This window comes from Uloborus diversus, chromosome 8, assembly GCF_026930045.1.
Source record: "Uloborus diversus isolate 005 chromosome 8, Udiv.v.3.1, whole genome shotgun sequence".
NCBI lineage: Eukaryota > Metazoa > Arthropoda > Arachnida > Araneae > Uloboridae > Uloborus > Uloborus diversus.
The window spans coordinates 70,094,656-70,121,361 of NC_072738.1; the positions used below are offsets into that span (position 1 = coordinate 70,094,656).

At 33.1% G+C, this 26,706-nt stretch overlaps 1 protein-coding gene across 3 annotated transcripts in view; it reads right to left on the reverse strand.

Moving 5' to 3' along the window:
* Nucleotides 1-20,457, reverse strand: part of LOC129228178 (synaptotagmin 1-like) — a 92,943-nt gene extending 72,486 nt beyond the window's left edge. Inside the window, exon 1 of one of the 3 annotated variants that reach the window (XM_054862838.1) lies at nt 20,441-20,457. The gene's annotated coding sequence lies outside the window, so the exon portion shown is untranslated. Of the gene's footprint in view, nt 1-6,975; nt 7,160-15,993; nt 16,271-20,440 lie in introns of those variants that run through there. The other 2 variants (XM_054862839.1, XM_054862837.1) reach the window with 2 other exon arrangements.
* Between the last annotated feature and the right edge of the window lie 6,249 nt (nt 20,458-26,706).

The following is a 26,706-nucleotide window of genomic DNA, read 5'->3' on the forward strand; positions in this document are numbered from 1 at the left end:
TAGAAAAATAATAGCGTGAAATGGAACAACGCTATTTTCTTTGCTCTTCTTTTGTTTGTTCTTGCTGTAACAAACATATACAATATAAATACTCGAGTAATTAAAACCACTAATCGTACTTTACTATTTTTATTTTTTTTTATTTATTTATTTATTTATTTATTTATTTATTTTTTTTATTTATTTATTTATTTATTTATTTTTTTTTTTTTTGAAATGTTTTTATTTTTTATTTTTTGAGTTACTATAAAAATAAGAGAGCATGAAACAGAAATATTAGTGAGATAAATGTTAATTGTAACGCGCCCGACATTTTACGGTTTTCTGAAAAATGAACTTTACTTTTCCTAATCAAATGACAAACAGAATGAACGGGTATGAGCTGGAGTAAAAATAATTTCACAGTAAAAATGTTTTAATTTAAAAACACTAATTATAATACAATATACTAGATTGGTGTTTTCTAAAGAAAATTTCCATATCCTAAACAAGCAATAAACAAAATAAACATATTAGTTCCAAAAAAAAAAAAAAAACTACAATTCTAAAAGGAGTTTTTGGTAGCAGAACATAAATTGTAGAATAACATATCCGACTGTATTTTATGGAAAATTTTCGTTTGTTTAAGTGGGTGCTGAGCGAAATGAACATAACTTTGAGGAAGCTACTGTTGTAACAAAACTAGTACTTGTAGAAGAATACTAATTTAGTGTACCCCATTTGACTGTTTATAAAGAAAATTGTCTTTTTTTTTTTTTTTTTTTGAATTAGTGCTGAACAAAATGAACATGCATACCTCTGAGGAAACTACTGTTGTAATAAGAATAGAGTTGATGTATAACTCTGAGGAAACTATTGTCATAAAAAGAGTAGTGATAGTAGAAAAATACTAATTTAATGTTCCCTATTTGTCTGCTTCTAAAGAAAATTTTCGTTTATTTAAATTGGTGGTGAACTAAACGAACATGTATAACTCTGAGGAAGCTACTATTGCAACAAGAATAGTGTCGGTAAAAGAACACTAATTTAATGTATTCTATTTCGCTGTTTCAAAATAAAATTTCTATTTATCTGAACTAGAAATGAGCAAAATGAGCATTGAACTCTGGTCCTGTATCATTTAGTGGTTAGGGTAGCTTTCTCCCAGAGTCCTGGCGTGGGAAAAACAAATCGCTTCTCTTCCGCGCTGTATGGGAATCCGAACCAGAGAACCACACGAATTTAAAAAAAAAGTGAAATAGGTAGCAATGGAAAGAACATATTAAGGTACTTTTCTGATTCAAAAGTTATTTGCCCTCGTGTCCCCGTTATCGAAATATAAGGTCTTGAAGTCTGCCGAACTGCAAAGAAAAGCTCTAAACGTAAAGACTTGGTGAGAATTGAAATTTCCATGCGATTTCACCGTCTCTGCATATTTCAGGACATCCATTTGCGAAGCGTGTGGAAAGTGTCTTTCCATTACTCAACGAAACTCGCTAAATTTGGCGACTTTTCTTAAAATTTCAGCAGACTTTAAGGTAGTATATTTTGATAACGGGGTCATGATAGTAAAGAATTAATGAGTCCAGAAACATTTTTTACTATTCGTTCAGTTGCCACCAATTAAATTGTTTCTTATTATTACACTATTGTTTAGTTTCCTTGTAAAGATTCAAGCTGAGCGGTTAGAATGTTAGTGGAGAAGGGTAACTCTGAAGAATTTATTATAACAAGGACATTTGGCAGGAGAATTAATAGTAATGTACCATATTTGACCGTTTCTAAGAAGTTTTAATTTTTTATCAGAATTAGTACTAAAGAGAATTCACACATATTACCTTGCAGAAAAATACATTGTTTGCCCTTTACAATTACAAGTCATGATTTTCAGTTTAAAAAGATGCATGGGTACTAACTGTAAGAAATCTACTATCACAATAAGAATATTTGTTGGGAAAGCGCTGATTATAATGTACCATATTTAACAGGGGGGGTTCGGATAAAAGGGGGCTTTTTATTTCGCTCAACCCATACGCAACAGTATAAATAGACATTAACTTTCAGAAAAATATTTTCACCGCAAAAGTATTTGGCACATGAGTATTGATTATAATCTGACAGTTTCAGAAAAAGACCTTGTTAGAAGATCATCCAACGAAATGCTAATTTAGTTCTGTAAATGGTATTTTACAAAAAATGGATTTTGCATAAAAAATGAACTGTTACAAAAAATGTCATTGACCTAAATGTTAAAAATATCTTCCAAGAAACTTGATTGTTTCTTCAAATCCGTTCGTGTTTTCTTTTTTATTATTATTGTTATTAGTAATTATTAAAGTTCGTAATGAATTAAAGGGATAGCTATACCTGATATAAAACAGTCGCTTTTGCTGCATAAGCAAATAAGAAACTGGGTTAAAGCACAATTGCATTGCGTATTTTTAGCTGTTTTAAAGAGAACTTTTCTCTTACCTGACACAACACAACGAAATGGTGATAAGAACAATTTTATTCATAAAAAAAAAGCAAGAAAGACTTTCACCTCAAAACCGATTGCGCCCTTCCACGGAAAAACGGTTATTTTGTCGCGCACGTGACAGCTCATATATTCCGTTAAAAATACTAATTTACAATGGTAATGAACAAAATGTTGTTGCTTCAGAAATCACGAACGTATGGAATTTCTCATGCGAGAAATTTTGTCAACACACACCTATTAAAATTATTACTTTTTAATGAAATCTACGTATGAGCTGCCACGAGCGGGATAAAGTGGCGGCTTTTTCGTGGAATAGCCTAATGTTTCAAAACACTAAAATATTCTAAAATATTTCATCATCTTTTTTAAAGATTATCTATCACTTATTTTAAATACCATAATTGAAAAAAGAGTTTAAAAAATTAATTTGAATTTTGACATCTTGAATTTAAATTATGTTTTTCGCAATCAGGAGTGTGTGCATGCAGGCGTGTGTGTTTGTGTGTGTGGGGGGGTACGTGTGTTTGTGTGTAGTGGGTATGTGTGTAAGCATGTGTGTTTGTGTCTGTGCACTGGTATGAATGTGTGGGTAGTTGTGTGAATGTGTGTGTGTATGTTTTTGTGTGTGTGTGTATGTGTAGGTGTCTGTATGTATGCGTGTATGTGTTTGTGTATGTATGTGTTTGTTTGTGTGTACGTGTGCGCGTGTGTGTGTAGTTGTGTATGTGTGCGTGTGTGTGTGTAGTTGTGTATGCGTGTGTGTAGTTGTGTATGTGTGCGTGTGTGTGTGTAGTTGTGTGTCTATGCGCGTGTGTGTAGGACATGGGTGCAACCTGGAGACGGCTTTCGGCTATAGGAGCAGCATCGTGAGGAGCCGGTCGACGGTGATGGTGCAGAGGGTGGCGGTGGGAAAATAAAATGATAGGACGCCAAAAACAGTCAAATGAAAGCAATAAGCAATCGTGATTGCTCAAAAAGAAAAGTTAGCTGAAGAAAATGCTTTTACAAAGAAAATATATCTTTGAACCCTACAGTTGCTGTTGTAATACATTCGGTTATTAAAACTATTTTTTACTTTTTTTAAATAATGTGATGAGAAAAATATGTAATTAATGGAATGAGTTACTACTAGAATGAAACATCTATGAAGAAAAGAAAATTAAAATGAGGAAAAAATGGATTTAATTTTCTATCTCATCTGGCTATTTTCTGGTTATTACTAGCATTCATTTGATGCAATGGGATGAGTGAAACGAGTATATAATCGTTGGAATAGTTTTGAACGAAATTCTTTGAAAAATTAAAATATTATTAAAAACTACAGAAAACCATTGTTGTAGTTTTATCATATTTCTTGGTTTTCTTAATGTTATTTTACATTATTTAAAACAGTACAATAAGAAACCGGGTAGTCAATGATATGAAGAGTTAAAATGAAATTCCTATGAAGGAAAAAAATAAATATGAGGGGGGAAAAGATTTAGTGTAGAGTTACGTCACTTTTTGCTATTTTCTAGATGTTGTTATCATTCATTTAAAGCAATACAGTAAGTAAAATGAGTATATAATCTTCTGAAGAGTAATACAAAAAATTCTTTAAAGAAATAAGGCAAAAATTTGCTGGAAAATCATTGTTGTAGTTGTAACGTATTTATCGATTTTCTTAAAGTTATTTTCATATTTTTAAAAATAGTACGATAAGAAACAGAGGTAATTAATGGAATGAATTGCTAGAATGAAACTTCTATGAAGAACAAAATGTTAAAATAGGAGGAAAGCAGATTTATTGTCGTTAAGTCGCATTTGGCTATTTTCTTGACACTATCATCATTCATTTGAAGTAATACGACAAGTAAAATGGATAGGAATCGTTTGAATGGTTTTAAAGAAAAAATTCTTCAATAATAAAAATATGGAGAAATCATTGTTGTAGTGGTAAAATTTTTCATTGTTTTCTAAAGGTTATTGTTATATTATTTTAAATAATACAAAAGAAACAGAGGTAATTCATTAATGGTATGAATTGTAAGAATGAAATTTCTATGAAGAAAAAAATCAAAAAGAGTGAAAAACAAATTTAGTGCAGTTACGTCACGTTAAATACTTTCTAGATATTATTAGCATTCATTTCAAGTAATATAGTAAGTAAAACGAGTGTATAATCGTCTGAATAACATTTTAAAAAATCTTTGAAAGAATAAAACATAAAAACATTTCGGAGAAATCATTGCTGAAGTTGTAACGTATTTGTTGGTTTTCTTAAGGTTATTTTCATATTTTTTAAAATGCTACGATACGAAACAGTGGTAATTAATGGAATGAATTGCTAGAATGAAATTCCTGTGAAGAACAAAATGTAAAAATGAGGAAGAAACAGATTTTTAGTGTAGCTCTGTCGCAAGTGGCTATTTTCTCGATATTATCATCGTTCATTTGAAGTAATACGTTAAGTAAAATGGATATATAATAGGCTGAATAGTATTTAAAACAATTCATTGAAAGAATAAAACATATAAATACGTGGTGAAATCATTATTGTAATTGTGACATATTTATTGGTTTTCTTAAGGTTGTTTTTATATGAAATTTCTACAAAGAAAAACGGATGCAAAAATGATGGAAAAAACAGATTTAGTGTAGTTACGTAACATTTGGCTGTTTCCCGGATATTATTATCCTCATTCATTTCAAGTAATATGATAAGTAAAACGAGTGTATAATCGTCTGATTAGTATTGAAAAAACTCTTTGAAAGAACAAAACATAAAAAAATGCAGGAAAATCATTGCTGTAGTAGTAGCATATTTATTGATTTTCTTAAGGTCAGTTTTATATTATTTAAAAAAGTACGATAAGAACCAGAAGTAATAAATGGAATAAATCGCTAGAATGAAATTTCTATGAATAAAAAAAGTAAGAATGAGGGAAAAACAGATTTAGTGTGGTTACGTCACAGATACTTTGAAGATATTATTAGTATTCATTTCAAGTAATATGGTAAGTAAAACGAGTGTATAATCGCCTGAATAGTATTAAAAATTTCTCTAAAAGAGAAAAACGTCAAAAAAATGTGTAGAAATCATTGTTGTAGTTGCAACATATTTATTGGTTTTCTTAAGGTCAGTTTTATATTATTTTAAAAAGTACAATAAGAACCAGAGGTAATAAATGGAATAAATTGCTAGAATTAAATTTACATGAATGAATGTAAAAATGAGAGAAAAACAGATTTTATGTAGCTGTGTCGCATTTGGCTATTTTCTCGATATTATCATCATTCACTTGAAGTGATACCGATAAGTAAAAAAGGTACATAATCTTTTAATATAATCGTCGGAATAATTTTTAAAAAAATTCTTCGAAAGATTAAAATATGGAGAAAATAAAGTTGTAGTTGTAACATATTTCTTTGATTTCTGAAGGTCATTATTACATTATTTTTAATGCTACGAAAAGAAACAAATGCAATTAATGGTATGAATTCTTAGAATGTAATTTTTATGAAGAAAAACAATAAAAATGAGGGGAAAAAAACAGATTTAGTGTAGCTACGTCGTATTTGTCTATTTTCTCGATATTATCATAATTCACTTGAAGTAATACGATAGATAAAACAGGTTCATAATCGTTTGATATAATCGTCTGAATGGTTTTTAAAAAAAAATTCTTCGAAGGAGTAAAATATAAAAGGAGAAATCACAGTTGTAGTTGTAACATATTTCTTTGTTTTCTGAAGTTTATTATAACATTATTTTAAATACTACGAAAAGAAACAGATGCAATTAATGGTATGAATTCTTAGAATGTAATTTTTATGAAGAAGAATAATGTAAAAATGAGGAAAAAACAGATTTAGTGTAGCTACGTCGGATTTGGCTATTTTCTCGATATTATCGTCATTCATTTGAAATAATACGATAAGTAAAACGGGTATATAATCGTCTGAATGATTTTAAAAGAAAAATTCTTTAAAAGTGTAAAATATAAAAATGTGGAGAAATCATTGTTGTAGTTGTAACATATTTATTTGTTTTCTGAAGATTATTATTATAGTAATTTAAGTAATAAGAAGAGAAACAGAGGTAATTGATGGTATGAATTAATAGAGTGAAATTTCCATGAGTAATAAAGTGTAAAAATGAGGGGAAAATAGATTTTGTGTTGTTATGTCGCATTTGGCGATTTTCTCGATATAGTGACCATTCATTTGAAAAAAAAGTACGGTAAGTTAAACGAGCATAAAATAGTATAAATAGTTTAAAGAAAAAATCTATGTATCAGTTAAACAGGGAGATTGAAAGTAAATCGTTGTTGTAGTTGATCCATATTTAATAGTTTATACAGAATCCAAACGAACTGATTGATTTCGTTCTGGATATGAATTGTTCGATTCAACTCTTACATTTATTTCGTTATTCGCCATATAGGAAGTTACCATCGGCACAAAAGAATAATTAACCTTGGTCCTACTTGTTGGCGAAAACAAGGTGTAAGGGGTCAGCGGAAGGGTGAACTCACCTTCTGTGCCTCGCTGATGAGTCGGTGCTGTCGGGAAGGTGGTTTTTTCTTTTTTCTACTCTGCTTCTCACCTAACCGTGGAGGTTTCTTCCGTCGGCAGAGAAGCTGCGGAGGAATTCCTGAAATTTATGCATTCCCTAAGAGATTCTCAATATGGCGGAGCGCTTCGTCGAGGGTTGCAGTCGTCGCCATTGTACTGCAGAGACTCCGGGAACTGTGCGCGGGCAGGACTCAGGCCGGATCACGTGACCCTCCGGGAGATCGATGCCCGGACGGGGCGGATGGAAAGCGGGGGAGGACGGAGCACTTCATTTCATCGCCCATTAATTCACGAGCTGAGAAACCCGTCTTTTTTTCGTCACTTTCAGGAAAAAATTGGGTTGTTGCTAATCGTTATTATAGTTAAAAGTTTTCGGACGGATCATCCTTTTAGTAAATCTAAACACACACACGCTCACTTATTCACATAATTATATATAAATAACATATATGTACGTATGTATATTTGTGGCTAAACAGCCAAAACAACGCTATAGGCCAGGGGTTCTCAAACTTTTCTATTCGCCGCATCTCATATTTATAATAGCCAATGATCGAGTAACGCTCCTGATGTCATCAGCAATGAAACTCGCGCCACGGTATGATAATATGATAATATGTTTTGGTAATGTTTAACATGTCGGGAAAGGCTTTATTTTGACTAGGCTGAACTGGATCCGATCCCTTAACTGTTTTACTGGTAAAACTGCCATTTCAGGTGAATGAAGAAACGAAAAAGAGGTCAACAATGAACGCTATCTGCTGGAGTTTAGGGTTAATCTAATGGAGTTAGGGTTAATATTTCAACTTTGAAAATATCACCAAACACGCAATGGCTTCGTTCAAACGCAGATACAATTTTCACCCGTCATATCTTGACATGCGATTTTCTGGTCCATTAGAGAATTTTCTGCCAACACTCTAGTATATATCTATTATATTATACACATTGATACCGTGTATACTTCGCAGCACCTTCGTTTATCTCTGCAGCACCCACTTTTGGAACCCCTGCTTTGGGCAATCAAAACTAAAGGTCGTGGGTAAATAAACGAACTAGAAAAGTTCTCGAGTCATCATCCTAAACTACATGAGTGGCGTTGCTACCACGGGTACAGTGGTACTTTATTGTACCAGAGCAGAAAAGTGTGGTTTCACCCCCCCCCCTCCCTCCCATAAAAAAAAAAATTTAAATTTCTTTGTAAACAAAGTCTACACAATTTACATAAATTAACTCTTCATTAGGTGGTTTAAAGAAAGTACATGAAAATATAAGTGTAAAATTATACAAATACAAATGTGACGACCAGCAACAAGCTCTTGGCCCAACTAGGCTGGTCCTCGTCAATTTATTAGTCTCCAATGAAGATCAATGGCCCTCTCAAAGCTATCCATCCCCTTGCTCATTACCATCTCCTCTGGTAAGCTGTTTCAAGTCCCCACAACCCTACTAAAGTAGAAGTTTTTCCTTATTTCCAGGTTAGCCTGAGATTTGAATAGTTTAAAACAATGATCCCTCGCCCTGCTTTCGGTGCAAAAATTTAATCCATTAACATCATTCATTTTGATAAATTTAAACAACTGAATCATGTCCCCTCTGATCCTCCTTTGCTCCAGGCTATATATATTAAGTCTATTAAGTCTGGTATCATAATCTAAATCTGAAAGTCCTCTTACTAGTCTGGTTACCCTTCTTTGAACGCTTTCCAATACACAAATATCTTTCTTCAGAGGCGTCCAAAACTGCACAGCATACTCCAAATGGTGTCTTATTAAACTCCTATATAAAGGCAGAAGAAACCTTCTTAGATTTGTTTGAAATAGATCTATTGATAAACCCAAGCATTCTGTAGGCTTTATTACTTGCAATGCTGCACTGTTGACTAAACTTGAAGTCGTGATTTATTAAGACACCCAGATCAATCACATTTTCTGCCTGACTAATGATTGAACCCTGTAAACGATAACTCGTGCGCTTATTTCCATGACCTAAGTGTAGCACTTGACATTTCCCTACATTAACTGCCACACCCTACTTATCCGCCCACTTAGTAATATAATCTAAATCCTGTTGAATCTGTTTTACCTGTTCTTCATTTTCTACAATCCCCATAACTTTTACATCATCAACAAAACAATTCATGCTTCCAGAAATATTCTCATTGATGTCATTCATAAAAAAAATTAACAAGGGAGGCCCTAAAACAGAACCTTGAGGAACCCCGCTTAAAACGTCACTCCATTTAGAATGATTTCCCCTCACAACTACTCTTTATTTCCTTCCAGTCAGCCAATTTCTAACCCAAAGTAAAGTTTTTTCCTCCTATTCCTATATCAGCTAATTTGCTGAGAAAAGCAACATTCGGTAACTTATCGAAAGCTTTTTGAAAATCAATATAAACAACATCCACGCACTTTTTGTTATCTAAAGCCAATAAGGTAACCTTATCGTAGAAATGCAATAAATTAGTAGCACACGATTTACCTTTCCTGAACCCATACTGCAAAGCAGTCAACAGACTATTAGTCTCTAAGAAATTCATAATATTAATTTTGATAAAAGTTTCGAAAATCTTACAGCCCACAGAAGTCAGACTTACAGGTCTATAATTCCTAGCATTACCTTTAGTCCCATTCTTGAAGAACGGCGTTATGTTAGCCAATTTCCAGTCCTCTGGCACTGTCCTTGAGTTATAAGAAGCATTGAAAATATTTGAAATATTATTTACTTATTCCCCTGCACATTCAATTAAAATTTTTGGATGAATATTATCTGGTCCCTGAGCTTTAGTTGCTTTAATTTTTTTTCAAATGAAATAGAACCTCCTCCCTGGAAAACACAAAATCCTCAAACTGTATAATAGCTTGTGTCTTGCTAGTATCAACTGTTGAGATACAGTTATCGTTAAACGCACTGGAAAAAAAGTTATTTAGAACATTTGCAATATCCCCATCGTTTTGGATTAAATTTCCATGCTCAACAACCAATGGCCCAATTTGAATGCTTCGAGTTTTCCCAGAATTAGCGTAAGCAAAAATTCTTTTAGGATTCCCATCAATGTTATCTGCTAGCTTTTGCTCCAATTCTCTTTTCCGAATCTGTACCAAATACTTAAAATTTCGTCTTGCCTTACAGTACTGGAGCCTTTTGCACTCAGACCAGTTTCCTTAAACTGACGAAAAGCCGCTTGCTTTATAATTCAGAGCTTCTTTAATCTCCCTGGAGAACCACATGGGCCAAATTTTAGTACGAACACCTTTTTTTTCCTAAATGGAACATAATCCCCAACCTTTTTGGCCAGTTTTTCTTTAAATTCCGTCCACTGCTGATCTACGTCGCTACTTTCCAATCCTGACGAAAAACCCTCTTTCAAGCTCTGCCTAAAGGCAACAAAATCAATGTTTCTGAAATTGGACACAAGCATAAAATTTTCAACTTTGTACACTTCAAATTCAATCCAGAACCTAATGCTGTTATGATCACTATCTTCAATATGGTCTAATAGTGTAAGGTCACCAGTTACAGACAAGGGTCCAATAACAGACAGTCATAAGTTTGGATTTAAGTAATAAGCCTTTTAGGCGATTAAAACTGATGCTGCTGTGACCCATGATTACGGTGCAACCATTTAATGTTACCAGAGTGAATTTTATGAGCCAGTTGGTATTTATAAGGCAGTGGTGGAAGGATATAAACAGCCACCCCGAGGTCAGCTGGTGTTTCATGTTCATTTGAATTTAATAAGACTTTAGTTCTAAAAATAAAGAACTTTTGCACATTTCAAAGAGAAAAAACGAATTTTGTCTATTACTCATTTTTTCCTCATCGTGTATGTACTCATCCTTTTCGCCTGTCTGTTACAGGATATCATCAGATTTTTCGATGTATGCTACTGGGGTCTGACCTTTTTTCGAAATTAAGCAAATGAAAATAGAATTAAATGATTCAAAGGATCCAGAAGCAGACAAACGTTAGATGAAATGTTGTTGCATGAGAGAAAAATAGTTTAAAAAGTCTAAATACATTAAAAGGCTCAGAAAATTAAGCATGTCTGACTGGTGCCATTACCCTAGATGAAAAAAAAAAGCTTTATTTTAGAATTCAGAAAAAAAAATCGCTTTTTCTTTTGCTGTAAAAGGATAATAATTGGGTCATTTCATGAGGTAAATAACTATTTTTTTTTTTAAATTCCTGAGATTATTCCTGAAAATACTTTTTTTTAAAGTTATCTACAAAAGAATTTATCATATTCCGTCAAGTTCTTTACCAAGGTATAATGTAATATGAAAAATTTTTTAATTTTATCAAGAGTTTGTTAATACAAGGGTTTCTAATGCCGAATTCCCGATCCCTAATCTCGCGGGATGCCTCATGATGTTTAGCGGGATTAATCCCGCGGGAATGAGAGCAAAATCCCGCAAGATTTCCAACCTCGCAAAGATTTTCCATGCAAGCGTTTTCCTACTTTTGCCCCTCATAAAACGAATATTTTCATTAACATTATCTGAAGTTTGAATCACTCTTCTTGAATATTTGCAAGAAGAGCAAGAAAAACTTCGTGCCTCACATGATGAACGGTGAACTTCCCGTTTAAGAGCACAATAAAAATAGAGTATATTTTTCTGAGTATGAATTGGTTTTCATTCGGTCATAAATTGGGAAGATATGCGTAAAAATTAAACGTTTTCGAAAACCATCAATAAAATTTGAATCCAGAAAATTGCACTTTAAGAAATAAATTGAGAAAGTTTATTACATATTGCAAAACCCACTCGAGTAGCCGAAATGCAGTATTGGAAAGCTTATGTAAGCTTAAGGAATGTACTCAAAACTTTTAACTTACTAAAAGAGCACAATATTTTACTCCAAAGAAGAAAGCAGTGAAAAGTCTAACATTATTTATGCTCTTTAACCAGTAGAAAGTGCCTACGATGTCTTTGTCATCGGGAAGCTCATCTTATAAATGTGAGTGGTACCCCGAAATTTATACTGGATAAATTATCTGAGCAATCTGCAATATTCGACACGACTCTAAAAAAAAATGGATGAAACAGAGGATGACTCGCATGCCAGTGCATACGTTAAACGGTTTAAGTTTTTGAATGTCCCTTTAATATGAAAGGTAAAATTAGCGAAGGAATGCAAAAACTTTTACCGACCCTACGACTTGATGAAACCAATCAGCATTCACCCCCTGTTAGGGTATTCTCAGTGCAAGTTATATTGGATATAACAAGGTACACAAATCAAATAGACAACGTTTTTGTCCGAAATTTGCAGGTCTTGAACAAAAACCAAACATCACCTCCATTGGAAAAGAAAAATCTATTTTAGAAGGTGATGAAGTTTATTGGGGATCGTTTGCTAAATGTTCACAATTATTTAATTTCTGTAAAATCAAATGTACTAGAGCCACAGCACGCGTTTTCACCAAGCGCGTTATATTTTGCTCAAAATTCCTTTTCCATCCCATACAACTTTTTCATGGCGCACTTTTGCGTACCGAACGATAGTTGCTGATTGAGATTTGAATTTGTAGTATTTTACCTGGGCGATGTAGGAATTTCTACATCGTGATGCATCATCAACCTTACATCGCGATGTAGCGCTGCATCACGATGTAAGTTTTTTTTTTTTTTTTTACTTGTTTAAGTTTTACAAAATATATACAAGGTGTAAAAATAAAATATCATGCCGAATACGAATTAAACAGATTTTAGCACCAGAAAGAAATTTGTTGTATTATAAAGCAGTGCAAAAAGCGCAAGTTAGTGAAAAATATGTCAGACAAGTTTTTGAGATTACAATGAGCCTGTTTTTTCAATGCAAAAAGATGTGCGTAAATGGGTGCAAAGTCATGCATTCCTTTCAAAAGCTCACATATTTTTACATTAAAAAAAAAGGTTCTTTGTAATCAGTAGCGGGAGAGGGGGGCCGCACCGAGTGACACTCAAAGAGGATTTCATAGTTTATAAAAAATATATATAAATACTTTAATTCTGAAAATTTCCTCCAATATATCTTAAATTCTATTTAATCTAACAAATTTAATAAAAAGAGAGTCCAATATTGCAGGTGGGGGGGGGGAGGTTACATATATCATCTAGGACAAACTTTGCATAAAATGGATTCGCTGTTTATATGTTTTCCAACTTTTCTTATGCCATAAAAATAGAACTGTTGTTTCTGAAAGTTATATATATTTTATATTTACATAAAACATTTATATAGTTTTTTTTTCTGGAAGGGGGGAGGGGGCGGGGAGTCGGTTACACTGAGAGTTACCGACCCGTGTGACATTTGTGCTAGGAACTCAACTTCTTGTAACACCAAAATACATGTTGCATTTTTTATTGCTATTTTGCTCTTTTTTTCTCGCAAGTGACTATATGGTAAACTTAATGGTTCATCAACATATCTTTCGTCTATAACTAAGAACACATGTGCAATTCTTACATGTTTTAGGAGAAATGAAGGTCTAACTCTTCGCACCTTCATTCTTAAACCAGGTTGGATTGACGCACTGCTAATTAACATTAGTGTGAAAAAATTAGAGATTAAAACAGCAGCAACCCTGGACAGGTGTCTATACATAGGAGCATTATTGATGCATCAGTTTAGAGAAAAATTCTAAACCGGTTTAACGATGTAGGATGTACACCGGTTTTTGACGATACATCGATGCATCGCACAGCCCTAGTACAAATAAAAGGAGAAACTCTTCTCTGTCTTGGGGGAAGAGATAGAATTAGTAGCCCTCGTAGGTGCTGCTGTACAGCATGATTTTGAAGAAAAAACATCAATGAAAGCCTACCTACCTAGGACGCTATCTTTAAACGCGTTTTACTCAAAACTTGAAAATGTACACTTACATCTCTTTGCTTTTCACTACCTAAATTGATGTACGGAATTCGAAAAAACTACTAGTTCAAATAACAATGGCAATTCTTCTCAAAACGCACAACTTTTTCTATTTTACATTAAAATCTAACTTCAATAATAATAATAAAAAAACATTTATACTAGTTAAATGTTCACCTGTAGCCATTTCCTCTGTAGTAGAAAAAGAAGTGTTGTAGTATGAACAATTTATTTTAAACGTGGGTATTAAAATTTAATGCAAGTCCGTTACTTATTTAGGTATTTTTATTTATTTACTAGCTGCCTCAGCAAACGTTGTTCTGCCATAAAATATTTTCTAGTTAATATTTTGGTTTTAATTAACAATACATAACAAATCTATTGTCAGTTTGTGGGAATGAGATCTTTGACAGAAAGAGAAATGGAACGCTTTATACGATGATCACCGATAAAAACAAAAAACAACCATTCATTTTCTCAATACAGTAATACACACACACACACACACACACACACACACACACAAGTAGACAAAATTTTTGTATCGTTCAGAATTTGGCACGCACTGCTTTGTGCTACAAAACAAATGCAGAATAAAATGTCAAAATGATTCCACGCTCCGGCAAAACGTCGGAAAACTCGCAATGATTTTAAAAAAATTTGTAGCTATCTTCTGTTTGTCTACAAATAAAATGTTTGTAATTAATTTAAGCAAGGTTTTTACAATGATTTTCAACAATAATTTTTACAATGATTTTCGACAATGGTTTTTATTATGTTTTTTTAAAATGGTTTTTACAATGAATTTCAACAATGATTTTCAAAAAAAAGTTATGGATAGGGACACCCTGATTACCTAGCGGTATAAAATATACTTTACGAGCTATTCTCATATTTACCATATACACGTAAAAAATTTCATAAAAATCGCTCGAACCGTTTCGGAGGAGTTCAAACACTAACACCGTGACAGAAAATTTTTTATATATATTAGATATATTTTTTTTTTATTTATTTATTTATTTATTTATTGGCATAAAAAATTTTATTGCTTTCTTTTGCTTAAATATAAATTTTTTAAGGGGGTTCCCCCCCCCTCAGATTTTGCTGTAATTCTTGTTGTTTTAATTAGCATGTTGGATTTGGAAGATATTTTGCTGATACTGTTAAATTCGTTACCAGTCAAGTCTGTTACCAGTTACCATGTTACTGGTAACGCCTTTGACGCTTCTTCCAAATATCGTAGGATAAATTGTTTTTATTTATATTCTTTTTGTCTCACAGTCCAGCTGTCCTAATGTCTTGCTAACATGTTCCGCTTTTCTTTAAAGTGCTGCTAAGTTCCACAAAATGAAGAGGAAAAAAAACTGGATCTTTCACTACTTTTGTGGGTATTCATCACTTCAAAATATCTTCTTATGACTACATCAACTTTTCGTATCCACGCAAGGGATTTTTAGACTTTTTAGACTTTAAAAAGTAACAACAATTTACTTATCAAAATTGCTTTCAACTGCAAATATAACCAGGGGCGAGCACAGAAATTTTGGGGCTCGTCACAAACGATTTTTACGCCCCCCCCCCCCGCTCCCTCCATACTATTTATCCCTCTACATGTATTGCACCCCTTATTTTAAAAAATCTCAGGTCACCTTCAGGCTCGGGCCCGGGCCAACAGGTGTCCCTTCTCCTCCCCCCCCCCCCTTAAACACGCTCCTGAATGACTAAAACACCTATGTAGACATACCAAAAAATGTGTTGTGTGCTGTAAGATTCTGTAATTGGCAACATTGAGTTATTTTTCAATTCATGATCTTAACAGGCATCTGAATAATTACACTTTCATAATTACTTGGGTTCTTATTTCATAGATTGAAACAACAGTAATGATATCATAAAATAAGCATTGTATTGCAGTTGCACACGTCAAAATTACTTTTCAAGCAAAATCTGGAATTCTTCAGTTTGAAGAAATATTGAACTGGTCAAATAAAAGACATCGTCTCCGCCCCCCCTCCCCTCCCCATCAGGGATATGTCCCGATTTTCGATTTAAAAAACCTGCTCATATTATTTAAGAACAAACTGAATGGACATTTAGAAAGCGTGAACACTTACCGTATCAATTGGAAGACATAATATAGTTCACCTTGTAGAATATCTCCTGCGGTCTTTCAAATAATACATTTTGAAACAACGAGAAAGGTCGAAATGCGCCGCACAAATCTCAGCACTTAAAATTTAATCGGCGTTGTGGAATCATCCCGGTAGCAATGCAAAAAAGTAACGAAACATGCAGTTTCTTCTTTGCCAAAAATTTCAAAAACTAATACGCGACAGAATGAAACATACTTCTTAAAAACAAACAAGCATTTCGCAGTGCACCTTCTGCCGAACGGCGCTAACCGTTAAGTAAGGACAAAAATAGGAATTCGAACAGGCATTATTTGTATACGAATTGCTTCAAGAGCGCAATTTTCCAAAGAAACATGTGACAAAAACAAAACAAGTAAAACAGTCTGTCCAAACTTCCGGTCTTTCCGATAACATGAAACAGAGCGAACAAAAATCTCACCGCAACTGCTGGTGATTATTCAACCAAAAGGGCTTTTTCCTGTTTTTCTGAATAATATTTTGCAACAATATATATATTTGAAAGAGTGCAATAATTCACAACTTCATATTACATACAAATTAAATGTATCCCCTAAAATAAATTTCTCATATCCATAAATTAATGAAGAGAAAATAACAGTAGGCCACTTTTTGCTACATAATCTTCCGATTATTATAAGTTAACCCTTAACGGGGGAGATGATGTTTTTGTAACGTAAATGGTGAGTTGGAGTGTGCGTAACATCAACGTTCTGTTTCCTGTGTACTCCACAAAATTTAATAAATTGAAGTAGGAGATTTGCCATTGATTTTTTCATTACTTATTTATACAAATACAACTGAAACGATACAGCAAGTGAAATACATATACAGGGTGATTCTAAATTGTTTTTATAAATTAAGAGGGGTGATAGTAGCTAAACAAACGACCAATAATTACAAAGAACATTGAATCGTATATTCCACTTGGGGAGGCAGAAAGAAGGAATAATATTGGAATTCAAACCTGAAACCTGATCCCACAACTGCGTTGGGAAAGTGAATGAAAGATTACAGATTTTGTACAAAATGATTTATATAAAAAAAAAAATCGCAGCAAGTGCTCAAAATGTCAACCACGCGTGTCGTTGCATAAAAGTTTCTCCTAGCTAACGGGCCACCCCTCAATATTTTTAGACTTGTGGATAGTAATATATTGGAAGAATTTTAGCTTCCTATTTCAACTGAAAGAGGGTTCTCAACCTCCTCCCCCAAACTTCATCCATATGGGGAGTAGGGTTAAAAAAATACATTGAACTGAAAAAACAATGCTGCATATTATAATATACACTAGTAATATGCATATATACATTGCAATAAAATAATTATTTAGAAAGGAAAAACAGCTGGGGAAATTCAATGTTTCTAAACGTGTGGCATTTTATATACTACGGCTAATGTTAAATTACGGGGTCATTAGCACCCTCTTAAAATTTGAGAAGAAACTAAAACTTTTACAGCAAAATACTATTAGTAATCTAAAAAAAAAATAAGGGATGGCCTCTGGACTTCAGCTCGAAAAAAAATTTTTGAACCACCCAACAGTACATATAGGGTTAGTCTGAACTCGGGAGCAAAATTTTAAGGGATGTTAAAGGGGACGACGCAAAAATCATATGAGAACCCTGGTCGCAAACGTGAAGCTGATGTACTACATACACAAAACCAGAAGTTGATGGATGCAAAACAGTTCACGAATTTATTATACAAAGATGATTTTACGTAACGTTTTAGTTTTTACTAGCTGCGTTGCCCGACTTTCCCCGGTCCACCTTGAAAATAAAAATTGTGTCAAGTGGCGTATATTCAACAATCAGGCGTAAAAAATAAATTTAAAAAAAAACATCATGATTATCCTTCCAAACAATGACTACAGATATTAAAATACTTTTAAGAAATTGAATCCAGAAAGGTGGATTTAAAATGCGTAACCGTAGAAACACAAAATAAAATAAGTTTAAGGAATTAAAATGCGAAAGAAAATGGTTCACAATTTGAATAGAATCGAGATTTCTTAAACTTGATTGAAGCCTTTTTAGGCTTGTAACTTTTTTTCCTTTCGAGATAAAAGCTTATTTTTTCAACCATAGGTCGAGTTAGATCTGGAGTAAAAAAGGTCGCTTTTTCGAATGGAGTCAAAAAGAAAGCTGTGGGACAATTCCTTCACTTTTTATTGATTTATTTAATGAGGAAAGTAGTACCTAAATTTCAGCTAAGCCTAGAACAATTCGAGCTAAAAACGCAAATTACTCCCGCCGTAATAAAGTTAGAGCTTTGAAACAAATTACGTAGAACGCGGAAAATTCTACCTTTTCTAACGATATGTAATATTAATATGTGCAAGTAATTTTTCACTCCCATATTTGAGAATTTATGTGTAAGCTGGACGTAAATTGGAATAAAAAAAGAACTATTCATCAAATTTTATTCGAACTGGTCTGCAAATTTTTTCAGGACTTAAAGGAACAAACTGTGAAAATTTCAGCGCAATCGGCAGGGTAGTTCTCGAGTTTTGCGGGTTCAAACACAGACGCTTTTTGGGGACTTCATTTTATACTATGTTATTTTATACTATGTAGAAATGAAAGGTTTTTAGAGTAGTTGTTAAGGGTTTCTGCTTGTAGAGTAGCTCAAAACACGCTCCGCAAAAAAGGCGCAGCGGTCAATGAAAAGTTCTTGAAATGGCTCGTTATTGCGACAGTGAGTGCTTTGTCTTTGCGACGCATGTACTACAGCTGCAGGTCACAAATTTCAACGTTTAAAACCTTTCTTAAAAACTAAAATGTTGTATAAAATCGTCTTTGTGTAGTAAATTTGCGACCTGTTTCGCATCCATCAGTTTCTGACTTCGTGTGCATGTAGTCCGTCAGAAATGCATTTGCAACCATAGGTTCCCATATGTGATTCTTGCTTCTTATCCTCCCCTCTAACACCCCTTAAAGTTTTGCCCAAGAGCTTAGATTCACCCTGTATAAAGCAATATATTAAACACTGCAGAATGTTTGAATGCAAAAGCCTAATTCTTCTGGGATATAAGACTGCCTACTTCTCCAGTTATGGTTTAAAACCAAGTCTACTGATAGAATGTTTCACAAAAACCCAAGGCTGATTTCAATATTGTGTAACTAATAATTCTTAAAATACATTCACTTCTTTGTCATTGTTACAATTGTAATTGGTCGATTATTTTTATCTTAAAAATGATAAAGGAAAAAAGTATGACGATAAATACAAAAATTAATCCTTCAATAATTATTTCATTTGAACAGCTTCTTAATAAATGGTGTAAATATTGTTTTAGAAAAACCTTTATTAATATCTTGATACAATTATACAAATGGTACACAGAAGCGTAGCGTCGGGGGGGGGGGTCACGAGGGAGCACGTGCCCCCAACCCCCACTTGCTGAACACTTAACCTTTGTCCCCGGAACTATAAAGAAATTAGCTCAAAAATCAAGAGAAGTATCTATTTTTTCTAATTTGTATGGCCTTAAAAATGCATTTAGATGATCTTCGCTGATGTTACGGTGGAAAAGCGGTCTGGGGGCGGTTCCCCGGCCATTTTTCTAGACTGAAACCTGAAAAACACAATTGTTATATTTTTTTCTCAAATTACATTGCGGAGTAGGGGCTTTCGGGGCTTTCCCCCGAAATGTTTTTCAAAATTGTAGTTCAAAAACGGTTTTAGACGATCTTAAAAGATGTTTAGGGGCGAAAAGATCCGGAGGCCCACTCCAAGAAATTTTTTGAAAATCTAAAATATGTAATTGTGGGCCATGTTTGATATCGTCATGAGGACCGACGATTTTTCGAAATTGGAAATCCAGAAACAATTTTACATAAAACAAAATACATAACAAAAATACAAAATACGGCCTACAAAAATGCGTTATATTGTACTAACTCGCCTTTTATATAAAAATGGCTGTCTGGATTAAGCGAAGTCCGGTTTAATACAGTCCGAATTGATGAGGGTTTGCTGTATTTTCAATTTGATGGATATCACGATCACTGATTAATAATGTATCTTTCATTGAAACTGTATTTTAATAGACTTTTCATTGATGATACACTCCGCTTTTTAACTCGTTAAGGCTTGATTTCCAGGCAAAGGGCACTGTGGCCTCAACAATTGGCTGAAAAGAAAACACAAAGGGGGAGGGGGCTCAAAGTCACCGTGCCTCAAAAGGTTAATGCTATTTTTTATTCAATGGTAAAACATCGACATTGAAAGCAAAACATTGATAGTAAAAACATCGACATTGAAAGCAAAACATTGATAGTAAAAACATCGACATTGATATCGCGATCCAACTATTATAACTGCAAAATAAAATTAAATAAAAGCATGTTTAACTCAAAAGTAAATTTTAAAAAGATAATTCATTTCTTTAAAAATTTTTACTTACTTGTTTCTGTTCCTGAGCTCAAGACATTTTGAAATCTTGAACAAAATTTGACAATGAACAGCCTAAGTCAAGGCGCACAATAAATCATATTTCGAAATAAATTGTCTCTTTCACCAATGCACGTTTATTGCTTGAAGATAGAAAACAAGGAGGGGAAAAAATTGACGACACAATAGAAACTGCTTTCGGTTCATAAGAATTCGATTCATATAATAACAGGTATAGTGTAGTCGTTTTTGTTTTTTCGTTTATTCTTCCTTCCTATCGTATCTGGAAACAAAATTCCCCCTTAGAAAATTCTTAAAACAAATACTGCTGTGCACTACACACACAACAGTAAATGTGGTTTTCCTTTTTTGATTTAATAAAAACCACGCAAAAGTTTGCGTTTTCGCCCTCTGTAGCCAATTATGGATATAAGATCTGAAGTAAATTTTAAAAAACAACTGGAAGGAAAGGAGAAAAAAAATGGCATATTTTTCTTCATTTTTTTTTCGAATGAAAGAACCAGAAAACTCCCATATAAGTAAATTCCTTAATTCAACTAATAACTATACGTTCTACTAATTTATTTAACTGATTTGCTAGTATCATTAATTGTAAAGCTTAAATAAAATCAGCGAATACTTAAACATTCATAGAAAAAATTTATTATGCTCAAGGTTTAATGCACATTACTTTCGAAATTTTTTTAACTTGGAAAAGTTACAGAGCGAATTCATGATAATTCAAGAAAAATTTTAGATACTCTTAACTGTTCAATCTGCAATCAAGACAACATTTTAACTTTTTTTTTTTTAACCTTTAAATGCGTGGTGGTTTTTTTTTTTTTTTTTATTATTATTATTTACATTTTAAAACATTGCAACCCGACAAGGAAAGTGTCACTACTCAAAAAAAAAACACAAAAACAAGACAGAATTGGAGAAAATCAAGGTTTTACACAGTAGGGGTACTTTTAAATGATTTAGTTTCAAATATTATATCAGACGCTAAACGTTTATGATGTGGTGTTCAATGCTTAGTTTTTGTGGACAAAATTCATACTGAATACTAAAAGTTTGATTTTTTTTTTCTTATAAATAATGAAATTTCAATTATGTGTCACTGTTGTTTGTATCTTTTTTACACCACCACGCACTAGTTATTTAAGCTAACTTTGTGCCAGTTTTACGACAAGAAAGAACATTTATTTAGATTTTAAATCAATAGTTAGAACATATTTTCAAAAGTTTGAGCTGTGTCAGTTTCCTTGCCGGGGTGCGATATGTTCTTTGGCTTTAAACTTTCTTCCTAATGAGGTAGTTTCCTTCAGTCAAAAGTAGTACTTTTTGTCACTGAAATTGATAGAATAAGTAAAAAAAAAATAACATGGACCCAGAAAATACTTTCATTTTCCCAACAGTAATTTTTTAATTAATTTTTTAAAATTTCTGATTTTTCAAACAAGGCGTGGACTTGATGACGTCACAAATAATGCTCTTTGGCGCATCTTTCAATCGCGTTTCCGCGTTATGATAATCAAGAAACGAATTAAAATTGCGTTCTTCGCTTGCTATCAACCATATTGTTGCCAATACACATGAGTAAAGATGCAAATTTAATATTTTGTTCTGTAAATGGCAACACTGAATGGCATTTCATCATTTGTGATGTCATCGGCAGAAGCATAAACAATGAAAGCGCACCGATTTAAGTAATTTTTTAAAAATACTAAGCTTAAACAAATTATTTAAAAAATGGTCAGATCCTATGTTTTTAAGTATGCTCTTTCAGAAAAAAAAATACTTTTAAAATTTTGGAAACGACCCCATTATGAGAAAAATACTTTAAAAATCATAGTTTAATTAAGGTATGGGTTAAGGCTAAATAACCACTTGCCGACATCGGGCTTTTAACTGAAAAAACAACAACAAAATTATCATCAAATGTCCCAAAACATTGATAATAATTGTAAAAATGTCTTACTATTTAAGTAGTAGTAAAACTTGATTTATCATAGAATTAAGAGTAATATTTTCAAGGGCACTAAACTAAAAAATACAAAAATAGTCCTACATTTGCGAATGCCGGAAAAAGAAATCCAGTGTGAAGTGTCGTTGCAAAAAATTATCATTGAACTGGTTAGAGTGATAGAGCCGTAAATCAACCAGGGCCGGATCTACTGGCCCGGGGCCTCCACAAGAAAGGGGCTCTCACAATAAATTTTTTACAAAATATCCTAACTCTCACGGGTCAGCAAATTTTACGTTTTTCCTCCACTATAAATTATAATAATAATAATATAAAAAATAAATAGCAGTAACTTCAGGATGTATTTACTATTAAAGTGCTGATCGAAAATATCGGAGATATACATATATATAAAAATATTCGATATATATCGAAGTATCGGATATTTTCGAAAATATGATGATCTTTTCGAACCCTGATTAGGGGCCTCCACACTTCCAAATCGGGCGCTGAAATCAACAATCACAAATAGGTTAAATCATTGGTTTAAGTTCCTCGGTTAAGTGTACCAATTTGGAATTAACGTTGACAACTACGAACTGACACCCTAGCTTTACATAGTCCATTTATCTCTTCATGGTTATCAGAGCCTGATTACCGCAGGGGCATGTGGGGTACAGGCCCCTCCTCTTAGATTTCAGGGGGGCCAAAATCCCCTTAATTTATCATGCTAATTAAAAATAAATAATGATTTCACTCAGAATCTGGAGTATAATATCATTGATAGTTTTGCAAATGCCAAAACAAGGAAAAAATCTATTTGTTGATGAAAATTCCCCTTCAAAATGTGATTTTTTTGCAAATCAGAAAACCACTCCAAATTTAGTCTGAATTTACTATTAAAAGTTATATCGTAGATAATTCTGGTATTTACGGTTTACTGCAACGGGCAAAGTTTAACCATTTTATATATTTATCGTATACTACTATATCTCTTTTACTTTTTAAATGTATGTATTATATTGTGGTACCACTAAATTTAGTATGGTTGTGTAAAAACGCAAGTATCAAAATATTTTATTGCTTTTACTCCCCTTCAAAATGTGATCTCTTTGCAAATCAGAAAACCACTCCAAATTTAGTCTGTATTTACTATTAAAAGTTATATCATAGATAATTTTGGCATTCACGGTTTACTGCAACGGGCAAAGTTTAACCATATTTTATATATTTATCGTATACTACTATATCTCTTTTACTTTTTAAATGTATGTATAAAATTGTGATACCACCAAATTTAGTATGGTTGTGTAAAAACGCAAGTATTGAAATATTTTATTGCTTCAACATATAAAAAAGGCGGGAAAGAGGGGGTCCACAAAATGAATTTCGTGCCCAGTGTCTTCGAAAATCTTAGTCGGGCCTTAAGGGCAGGGCCGGATTTAGGGGAGGGCAGGCGGTGCTACTGCCCCTGGGCCTCCACAACAAAGGGGCCCCCCACAATAAAATTTTTACGAAATATCCTAACTTGCACGGGTCGAAAATATGGGATACATACATACATATCAAAATATTCGGATATATATCAAAGTATCGGATATTTTCGAAAATATGATGATCGTTTCGAACCCTGATTAGGGGCCTCCACTCCTTTGTTGCCCCGGGGCCTCCACACTTCCAAATCCGGCCCTGCCTAGGGAGCCCTGAATTAGAAATGTGCCCCATGTCCAATGTCAGGATGATCGAGCTCTGATGGTTATACAAAAGCAAAAAGACCCCGTTTTCGTAAAGACCACAGAAAGTGCTACATTTGCTATTTATGTAAGGCTTCATCACGAGCGTAACAGAAGAATTTCGGTAATCGATTTTCCCAAGATAACAATTGTGTAAGATAGTTTTCCAACTGCGATGTTTGATGATTGAGCGCAAGTCCTCATCTGAGGTACAGTAGACCCTCTTTTTACGCAGGTTTAGTTTATGCGGTTTCGATTATACGCGGTTTAAGATTTGACACCTTCATTTTATTTTACGCGGATGAGTTTCGGTTTTACGCGGATGTGAAAATGCAAACGGATAAAAATTTCCCCTCTTTCAAAATCCAAACTCCTTCAGATTACAAGTGCGAGTAATAAACTGCATTTTGGCGTGCTAATAATTTAGCTTGGACCACTGGAGACATTTTATGCGATTGGTTCCAGAGCTCTTTCCAGAAGTAAAGTTATTAAACTCACACAGTTCAGAACTCACTGGAAGAAGAGCTTTTAGGAGTGACAAAGGATTCCAAAACCAACGAGGATGCCGACACCGGTGACACTCAACCAAAAACGTTCACATTGAGAATTTTGAGCCATTCCTAGACAGTAGAAATGATTTTTCTGATTTCTTAGTGAAGGAAGATTCTATCATGGAAATGATGCAAGTGATCATGGATGCGTTAATGCTCTGCAAAGAGTTACAGAGAAAAAATTTTCATGACTGCCAAAAGACTATCATAGCCAGCTCCTTTTCATAAACATTGAATTAATTTGTGTTTTCTTTAAGCATGTTGTGCATAGAAATCGATATAAGTACACATTAAACTTACTATATTTTTAGTCATCACTAGAATGATTTTTTTTTTAAATCTACGGAAACTAACCCCTGTTTTAACACTAATATTAAGTCTTAATTTACACGGCATTTCCGAGAAACGTAACCCCCGCATTAAACTAGGGTATACTGTACTAATGAAAACAAAGGCATCTTGCAAATTTTAGTCTTTTCATTTTGACATCGGTAGTTGATTCTTGATAAAAAAAATTTTGGAAAAAAAATAGAACCGACTTCAAAATTGCTCTAAAAAGTGAAAAATAATTTTATTCTTTAAACACCAGCGATAATACTTTTAAACATAATTTTTGAAGTTGGCGCAAAAACTGAAAGTGAAATCCAATGTAACCATGCTTCGTTCATATTTTTTTCAGAAAATCATCCAAAGTTAGGAACGAAGCATTTATATAGTTACTCACATATGCATAATGTATGTGGTAGTGAAGAAACTGAGCCCGGTTAAATTTATAATTGAGTTATATGGCTCGCTTTTGCGCCAACTTCTTCAAAAATTATGTTTAAAAGTATTATCGCTGGTGTTTAAAGAATAAAATTATTTTTCACTTTTTAGAGCAATTTTGAAGTCGGTTCCATTTTTTTTCCAAAATTTTTTTATTTCACTCTTTTTAGTGTAAATGTATTTCAGAAATAGTAAGAAGTTACCATCACGAAACTTCACCTTATTTTTTTCATAAAAATATTCCAAACTATGAACACGCAATTCCAAAAAAGAACTATGAACACGCTTTAAACTTTAAGCGTTCGGCACTAAAAATTTATCTTTGTTAATTTCTGGAATTCATTTGTGTGTTAATTTAATTATAGCTATTTAAATATTACGTTGTCCCTGAGTAATTTACATTTCACAGCATACAAGTTGCTTGTGATGCAATCCTGTATCTCCTCACGTAGCCACGATCATCTGTTATTGGCATAGATGATAACGATAAAAATACTACTATATTTATATATATATATATATATATATATATATATATATATATATATATATATATATATATATATATATATATATATAATTGATGCAAACCTAACCTGGTAGCACTGGGAAGGCTGAGCAGATCCTAATCACTGCATTACCTCGCTTCCAGGTAGGTTTACCCCCACTATAGGGCCTTGACAATGAAGAAACTAAATGCTTGCTTCAGAGAAGCCTCCATTTAAAATTATCAGTACAATTTCTATTAAAATAACTGTTGTATGGCACCAAACTTTTGTAACAATGGGTTTTATATTTAATCATTTTATAGGGAAATTGCATGAAATTTACTGTTTTTTGTCCATAACTTTTTTTTCGAAAGAACAACTATGGTCAAACAAAGTAATGGGACCTAAGTTGAGCCATACCCTATCTATTAAAAAAAGAATCGTCAAAATCGGCTCACTAGGTGAGACGCTGTGAGTGGACAAACAAAAAAAAAAACACATACATACGGTATTACTGATAACCGCCTCCTTTTTGAAGTCGGTTAAAAAGTGGGAAATGCTCAAAAATAAAATGTTTAAAAAAACTTTAAAAAAAACACTCATTTAAAAAAAAATGTTTATTAAAAAGTAAAAAATTCTCTTTGGATGTTTAGTAGAAAAAATTATTGACCAAACAAATAACTTCAATGTAAAAAACAAAGGAGTGCTGTCAATTTACATTTTTGCAAGGATTCTTCCCCAACAAATAGCAGAAATTTAAGGCAACTAATATGAAG